The sequence below is a fragment of the Gorilla gorilla genome, chromosome 16, assembly GCF_029281585.2.
Source record: "Gorilla gorilla gorilla isolate KB3781 chromosome 16, NHGRI_mGorGor1-v2.1_pri, whole genome shotgun sequence".
Taxonomy (NCBI): domain Eukaryota; kingdom Metazoa; phylum Chordata; class Mammalia; order Primates; family Hominidae; genus Gorilla; species Gorilla gorilla.
The window spans coordinates 34,866,875-34,876,316 of NC_073240.2; the positions used below are offsets into that span (position 1 = coordinate 34,866,875).

General features: G+C 40.6%; 1 protein-coding gene across 1 annotated transcript in view; it reads right to left on the reverse strand.

The window, feature by feature from the left end:
- AVEN (apoptosis and caspase activation inhibitor) overlaps window positions 1-9,442 on the reverse strand; it is a 173,694-nt gene that overhangs the window by 163,560 nt on the left and 692 nt on the right. The gene's annotated exons all lie outside the window — the stretch shown is intronic.

Below are 9,442 nucleotides of genomic sequence, written 5' to 3' on the forward strand. Positions count from 1 at the left end.
GGTTCATGCTACCCACCAGAGTAGACATTCATTCTCAGGCTTCCACAGCACCTTCCCTTCTCCATCCAGGGACAGAAAACAGCTGAGGCTCAAACCTGAACCCTCCATCACCCCCACCACCGCCACTGCCAACTCTAAAAAACCCTCTACTTTAAGTTTACTTCCACATTGTAAAAATGAAAAACAATTCAACATGTATGTTTAATTTTTCTTTCCAAGGTATGTAAAATACGTGCTCATAAAATAACACCTGGCCACATCTTAATTCAATAATTCCCTTGGCTGACTACTAGAATAAGAGGGGAAAAAAAAAGTTTTAGGAACCGGGCAAGGTGGCTCATGCCTGTAATCCCAGCACTTTGGTAAGCCGAGGCAGGGGGATCACTTGAGTCCAGGAGTTCAAGACCAGCCTGGGCAATATAGGTAGACCCTGTTTCTACAAAAAAAAAAAAAAAAAAATGAAAAGGAAATGGTTTTAAAACTTTAGGAGTTGTTTACATATTCATAGTACTACTGACTTTAAAAAGAAAAGAAGCAGCAAAACAAAACACAACACTTGGGAATGGAGTGAAGGACACTAAGGGAAAATAGGAAGCCAAGCTTTGTCTTCAGAATAATACTCATTTTTTCATCAAGGTTTGCTCCCAGAAAAATCATAACTTCCTTGGAAGGATTTGAAGTGTAATGTATCTGTAACAGGGATTAAGACTTCTTCAATAATATAAGACTAATCTTCAATTAGCCCAAATATTGAACAGAGACACTCTATTTTATTATCAGCCTTGTAGCAAAAGGAAAAAATGATGTTGAAACATTCTAGTCCTCAATATCATGAATCCAGCTCACTAGAATGTGAACTCTAGATTCACGATAGAACTATAAATTCCAAGCCGAGCATGGTGACTCACACTTGTAATCCCAGCACTTTGGGAGGCCGAGGCAGGCAGATCACTTGAGGTCAGGAGTTCGAGCCCAGCCTGGCCAACATGGTGCAACCCCATCTCTACTAAAAATACAAAAATTAGCCAGGCATGGTGGCACATGTCTGTAATCCCAGCTACTCGGGAGGCTGAGGCAGGAGAATCTCTTGAACCCAGGAGGCAGAGGTTGCAGGGAGCTGAGATCACACCACTGCATTCCAGCCTGGGTGACAGAGTGAGTGAGACTTCATCTCAAAAAAAGAACTATGAATTCCAAATCCACTATGTAAATAAAATTCACATTGCATGAAACTTTTTGAGAATACTAGGTTTTGGGGGGTTTTTTGTTTTGTTTTGTTCGAGATGGAGTCTCGCTCTGTTGCCCAGGCTGGAGTGCAGTGGCACGATCTCGCTTCACTGCAAGCTCCGCCTCCCGGGTTCACGCCATTCTCCTGCCTCAGCCTCTCAAGTAGCTGGGACTACAGGTGCCTGCCACCTCGCCCGGCTAATTTTTTTGTATTTTTAGTAGAGACAGGGTTTCATTGTGTTAGGCTGACCTTGTGATCCGCCCGCCTCAGCCTCCCAAAATGCTGGGATTACAGGTGTGAGCCACCACGCCCAGCCTGGTTTGGGGGGTTTTGTTGAGACAGAGTCTCGGTCTGTCATCCAGGCTGGAGTGATCATAGCTCACTGCAACCTCCAACTCCTGGGTTAAAAATCTTCCTGCCTCAGCCTCCTGAGTAGGTGGGAATACAGGCGTGCACCACCGTGCCTGGCTAAATTTTTTGTTGTTGTTGTTGACAGGGATCTTGCTTTGTTGCCCGGGCTGGTCTTGAACTCCTGGCCTTAAGCAGTCCTTCCACCTCACCCTCCCAAAGTGCTGGGATTACAGGTATGAGCCACTACACCTGGCCTAAATATTTTTTAATTTTCCCCAAATGTAACTGTGAATGGTCCTTTCAAGCCAGAAATTACAGAAATCCAAAATAGATGACTATGTTTGTTTCACAGAATATACATCTATTAACAAACTCTCGGTGTCAGTAACTTGACACAGTTAAATATAGAAATAGAGGAATCACAACACTGATAATGATAAGCCAAAAGAATACATATGAGTTTTTTTGTAACAGCCTATTATCCCAATTATGCTTTGCTTAGGTTAATTTTTTTTTTTTTTTTTTTGAGACAGTTTCGCTCTTGTTGCCCAGGCCGGAATGCAATGGCGCAATCTCAGCTCACTGCAACCTCCGCCTCCCGGGTTCAAGCGATTCTCCTGTCTCAGCCTCCCGAGTAGCTGGGATTACAGGCGCATGCCACCATGCCCGGCTAATTTTTATATTTCTAATAGCGACAGGGTTTCATCATATTGGTCAGGCTGGTCTCGAACTCCTGACCTCAGGTGATCTGCCTGCCTCGGCCTCCCAAAGTGCTGGGATTACGGGCATGAGCCACCATGCCCAGCCTGCTTAGGTTAATATTAAAATGTTTGCTATCCCTCAATGTAAGTTTGACTTGCTACTAAAGAAATATGGATCAGACAGATTCGTATCAGTCCTTAATGGCAAGAGGACTCAAAGGTAGAATTAAGTTTTTACAACAGGGAATGCATTCCATTAATCTCCTATATATTTTTTTGATTGTTGTGCTGTTTGCACACACACCAATGATGTGATATGGGCGGTAGGAAACAGCATCCTTGGCAGTGTTGTTCTTCACAGGAATTGCCTTTTAAGCAATTTAAGACTTACAAAATCAGGTTGGTCAGATTATAACAGCAGCATCCTAGCAGCATCAAGATAAAACACACACATCAGTTTGTATTTCTTTTCAGCATCCTTTGACAAAACCCACTTAAAAGTGAAATATTCTCCATAACCATTATCCATGCACTGCCCCATGACACCTTTGTAGAAAATTTTCAGACTAACAAAGCTGTTAATTATTTCCATCCAAGAGAAAAAGTGTTAAAGTATTTATTTCTGGCACCTCAACACACACATACGCGCGCACACGCACACAGACACACACACAGGGCTTCTAACAAAAGAAAAAAAATCAAAGAGAACTAATCCAGTGCCGTAATAAGTTAGTCAGTAGCTTCTATCAAATAGAAATTATTATGTGTCACTATAGTCTTTATTGCTCCCTTTAATACTTCAAAGTGCATCAGGAAATAGTGACATCTGAATAGAAAACACCTTTGCAACCACTTAATTTCTAGAAAAAAGCTAGTTAAGTCATGCTATGGTGTGGTTAGAATCAAATGACCTACGTAACCTCTCTAGAGGTCACTTGCCCAGTGCTGTAAAAAGTAATCACTACTTTTTCTGGAAAAAAAATAAGAAAACCAACAATGACTTAGTACCTACTCTTCCAGAAAACACATACCAGTGGTATCGATTTATGAGCGAGCTATTTTCCATCCTAGCAGCAGTTTAAAACAAAGACAGTAACACTATTAAAAATGACAAAACCTGGAAACCATATTCTGCAAATGACGGATAGCCAGAAAACAAAAAAGCTCTGAATGAATTCATGCAATGAACCATCTTACTAAGAAACAAAGGTGCTATGATCTTAGCTGTCCTCAAAACGGAGTGTGCACATACCTAGGGGTTCAGAAAGATTTTCCAAGGAGTATATGAGCAGTATGTTTTTCAGGGAATCAACTTCCAGATATTCAAGATCCACGGTCTTTCCCAAAAGCAGTCTACCCTAGAAGGCACCTGAAGACAGCACAACTGCTTTTCAGCCATTCTCAATCTGGCTGTATTCCCCAAGCCTCAACAATAGGACAATTTTAAATATAGATGTTGAGGATGTGTAACTCTAAAGAACATGTAATATGTCCTTTTGCAAATCAGGTAGTTCCAATTATTTGCTTTCAATCAAAGTGATGGAGAACCTAATACAGTCATCACTTGACAGATTCTTAAAATACTTTAAAAATAACTTTTTGGCATACAAGTAGAGATATTTAATGAACTGAGTGACATTGATATGGCAAAACTCCAACATTCCCATCTACCTATTTATGTGAACAATGTTTCTCAATCCTTACATCTATAAAATCAAAAATTAGGAAAAGAATTGACACTGAATCCTATCTCGTGCAGGCAATAAGTAATGTTCATCCATGGATACTCAAACTCATTAGGGAAAATGAGACTCATTTACAATGAAGTTTTACCTTTATGTTTAATAACTGCAAGGCTGGGCGCGGTGGCTCATGCCTGTAATCCTAGCACGTCAGGAGGCAGAGGCGGGCGGACTGCCTGACCTCAGGAGTTCAAAACCAGCCTGAGCAACACGGTGAAACCCCGTCTCTACTAAAATACAAAAAATTGGCCGGGTGTGGCGGTGTGCACCTGTAGTCCCAGCTACTCAGGAGGCTGAGGCAGGAGAATTGCTTGAACCCAGGAGGCGGAGATTGCAGTGAGCCGAGATCGTGCCACTGCACTCCAGCCTGGGTGACAGAGCAAGACTCCATCTCAAAAAAAAAAAAAATTGCAAATCAAAATAACTGTATATATTAATCAATGTAATCTTAATTCAATCTAAAAGAAAAAGTAGCACCCAAGCCTGTAGAGTTACATAACATTTTTAAGTCAACATTTATTACAGGAAGACATGAAATGGTAACCACTAAAAAATTTTCAAGTATGAAATATATTCTGTTGAATAAGGTTCTGTGGGAGATGGGGAATTAAAATACAAGTAAAAAAGAATAAGAAACAATGGAAATCTTCACACTACTAAAGAGTTGGTTTTTGTTTTTTGTTTTTTGTTTTGAGATGGAGTCTCATTCTGTCTCCAGGGTAGAGAGCAGTGGCGCAATTTCGGCTCACTGCAACCTCCGCCTCCCAAGTTTAAGCGATTCTCCCGCCTCCGCCTCCCAAGTAGCTGGGATTACAGGCGCGCGCCACCATGCCCAGCTAACTTTTGTATCTTTAGTAGAGAGGGGTTTCACCATATTGGCCAGGATGGTCTCGATCTCTTGACCTTGTGATCCGCCCACCGCAGCCTCCCAAAGTGCTGGGATTACAGGCATGAGCCACCGCGCCCAGCCTAAATAATTTATTAATGTGATTTTTAAATGGCTAAAGGCAAATATCAAATCACTCTAGTATTTAAAACCCATCCAGAGCCAAGTGTGGTGACTCACATCTGTAACCCCAGTACTTTGGGTGGCTGAGGCAGGAGGACTGCTTGAGCCCAGGAGTTTGAGACCAGCCTGGGCAAGACAGTGAGACCATGTCTACAAAATATAAAAATATTAGCTGGGTATGGTGGTTCACGCCTGTACTCCCACCTACTCAGGAGGCTGAGGTGGGAGGATCCCTTGAGTACAGCAGTTGAAGGCAGCAGTGAGCTTTGCTCACACTACTGCACTCCAGCGTAAGCAACAAAGTGAGACCCAGTTTCTTTTTTTAAAAAAAAAGAAAAGAAAAAGAAAAAAATCAATTTATAAAAATTGTGTTTTTATTTAAAAAGTCAATATATACAATATGTTAGAAATTTTATATTTTGAAATTCTCTGATCCATTGATAAAAATGTGTTAGATATAAACTTTAAGGTACATTGTACATGGTTTCCCAAAATTTTTTTAGGCAGAATACAAGCAAAAAAGTTCAGTTGTCTGTGTTGATATTGAAAATATGTAAGTGAAATAGTGGTCAGTGAGAAAAGCAACTTAAAAACAGAATATGTTAACAAGGATAAGGATGCCAAAATAATTACAGTGTGTGTGCAATGGTTTGCAGCAGGAGGAGAGGTCAACTTCATGGATTACCAAGAACTAATCTTAAAGCAATCTTCTGTTGGGACACTTAAGCACATTCAGTTTCTAACCAAATTTGCTTCAGGCTTTCTGGAAAAAAAGGAAAATAAAGTCTAGAGGCTGTCATTTCAGTTTGAGCTTTTAACAGGCTCTCAGTCTCTAGCTGGCTGAAATGCTGCTGGTGGCTACTTTGAGCAACAATGAAGGAGCAAGTCCTTAGACACCTGCCTGTAACTGATCTGACACCATTTCTTCCCTCCAGGTTCACACTAAACTTGAATAGAAAATTAGAGATTTCCTTTTTACTAAGTGAAATGAAAATGTCAAAGCCATCGGGTATTAATTACTACTCAGGCTTTATTTACAAAGCAAAAGTTTGATCAGAATTAAATGCCTCCAGATTCTACTTTTTAGTACAACTATAAACAGCTGTCTCATCTTTTATTGAATATAAATCATTTTAAAAGGAATATGAAAAGCTGCAATATAAACATGGAGCATGAAAGCAAAGCTCTGCTAACACCCAACAATAACTGAAGATGGTACCAATGTTACCTTAAAACCTTATAACCATACTAACATATCAGTTAAAAAAATAATCAGGCATGTGAAAGAATCACTCAACAGTCCTCCACACACCCCTTTTTCAAATCTCAAAGTCATTCCAGGAGCAGTTTAGAGCAGCAGTCGAAAGAACAGGCTCTGGAGTGAAAATGCTGGGGTGGAATCCAGGCCCAGCAATTTTCTGGTTGAGTGATATTAAAAAGTTATTTCACCTCTCCTAACTGTGAGTTATTTAACGGTGCCTCAGCTGTCTCATCTTATATTAAGTACTCGACAAATGTGAATTACCGTTATTACTAGAGGAAGGAAAAAAGAAAAAAAATTCCAAAGACTGCCAACAGGCCTTGTCTTCCTCTCTGCTAACAGCCCATCACAAAGATAAATACTAAACAATCCTAGTATTGGGGGGAGTGATAGGGGGATTATTTATTCATTTAGTTAGTAAGTTAGTTATTTGAGACAGAGTCTCACTCTATTGCCCAGGCTGGAGTGCAGTGGCAGGATCACAGCTCACTGCAGCCTCCACCTCCGGGGCTCAAAACAATCCGGCTGCTTCAGCCTCCCTTGTAGCAGGGACTACAGATGCACCCCGCCATGCTCAGCAGTTTCGTATTTTTTTTATAGAGAAGGGGGGGGTCTCGTTATGTTGCCCAGTCTGGTCTCGAACTCCCAGACTCAAGTGACCCACCCACCTCAGCCTCCCAAAGTGCTGGGATTACAAGCGTGAGCCACCACACCCAGCCAGTTTTGTTTTTTTTTTTTAAAGTTAATGATTGTATCTAGTACAATAATGTTTCTAGTGAGTATTCCGTGAAGATAATTATGCTCACCCATAATCAGTAAGCTTAGAGCTCAGACCATTTACAGAAGGAATGATTTAAGAGCAAGAGACTAAGAGATGTACTCAACTTGGTACTCAACTAAGTTACCTTGGAGTATTACATAGCTATCTAGAAGTTGGTTAGTTTGATTTTGTTTTCCATTTGTAGGCAGTGGTCCAAAATAGAAAGCAAAGGTGTACACAAAATTGGTTTCTGAAGGTGGACAACTGGTCTTTACATAGCTAGGAGTCTATTATGATTTTTTTTTCCTTTGATCATTTCAGTTACTCTCTCCTTGGGGCACAAATGCACCATGGGATATGAGAACAAGAAGGCTTCAGGAAAGTCAATCAATCTTGTCTCATGTAATGGTTAAGCACCAAAAATGGTGTCCTAGCAAGACTAAATACAAACAGTACTTCAGAATCTGAGAAACGGAAGGAACTTAGAGATGACCAATCCAAACCAAAATTAAGGAACAATCTGCCCAACATCCCTTCCTCCAGCTTTGGCTGAAAACGTGATGATGAAGGGATAAGACCAACTCGACAAAAGAAAAAGCCTAAAATTTTAACAGAATGTGTTACTATCTTAAATTTTTTAAAGTCTTGTATTATTCTTTCTTTTAATGATATACTATCATGACCAGGCGCAGTGGGTCACACCTGTAATCCCAGCACCTTGGGAGGCCGAGGCAGGTGGTTCACCTGAGGTCAGGAGTTTGAGACCAGCCTGACCAACATGGTGAAACCCCATCTCTATTAAAAATACAAAATTAGCCGGGCAAGGTGGCTCATGCCTGTAATCCCAGCTACTTGGGAGGCTGAGGCAGGAGAATCGCTTGAACCCGGGAGGCGGAGGTTGCAGTGAGCCAAGATCATGCCATTGCACTCCAGCCTGGGCAACAAGAGCAAAACTCCGTCTCAAAAAAAAAAAAAAAAAAAGATATACCATCATTTCACCCAATTTAATTCAACAGAGATTAACAAAACAGAAGCACCTTCACTCACTCAATTCAACTTAAAGACGCTTATTAGTAAAGTCCTGTGCGCCAGACACCATAGTTAACACCAAAGGTACCATTACTACAATTACACTTAAAGCACCATCTCTGCAGCCAAGGAATATCTACTTTGTTCTCAGTAAAGTGGTGATTGGTTCACGAAAAAGTAAGAGATAAAATACTGTTGACTCAAGGGCAGCTTGATATAAATCCCAGCTCTGCCACTAGCTGTGAAAGCTTAGGCAAGTCAGTTAACCTGTAAAAATAAAGATTACTCTCTATATATGTATATATAAATAATATATAATATTGTAGTTAATATATAATTACATACTATTATATTACATAATTCTACGTTACATATATATTACATATATATAATAGAGTTATAAGAACAAAATGTGATATATAGTGGGCACTAGGTTGGTCTTAGTTTCTGTCATTTACCTTAGTTTCTGTCAGTTTACACCAGGTAAACTGACCCTAAAAATGTCTTTATATCGCATTCAAGTTTTGCCTATTACCTATCTTAATCCTAACAAGATTTAAGTTTGTTACATTTAAATTTAAGTTTTATACTTTTTTTTCCAGCTCTGTATTGCTGTATACAACTACTCTCTTTAGGGATATCTTATCTGCTATGCCCTCAAGATATTGTAAATACTTCAGTAAGAGCAAATTTTGCCTCATGCAAAAAAGAATTTTTTAAATCTGTGTGCATAAGAATGCAGAATATAAAGATGGTCTTGCCCTACAGATGTTAAGGTAACAGAACAGCTCATAAAAAGACAGTCCTCTAACTCCTTTAGCTGAGATATGATTAGGTTTGCCCCCATATATATCATCCCCTGCTCCAATCTCCGAAAACTTCCTTCTATGAATGTGACAATAAGACCGATGATATTGCTATTAAAACTCAGAACTTGACTGCTCATTTATAAATTGAAAATTCAAAACGACAAAGGCCAGTGCTCCCTGATTTCTACACATACAGGCATAATAAAAGAGAACTACGCTATTACAAAGAACTATGCATCTGGTCCCGCCCCCAAATGCCAGAGTCCAGTCGTAGGGGTCATTCTTTCACTCAACAAACTTTTTATTATGCGCCTACTGTGTACTAGGCATTGCACAGACAGTTAACAAAACAAACCAAAAAATCCTTTCCCTCCTAATAACAGGAGCGTGCCCGTAAAGGCTGCCGAGGGACCACGTCGTGGCCGCGCCTCCGTCCCATAGTGGTACACGTACAGACAGCCCAGCCGGCCCACGGGCCGCCGAGACTTGCAGCCCTGACACACGGCCTTGGCCTCTGGGTTCCTAACCCGGACCCTGGGGCAGGCTGGGAAG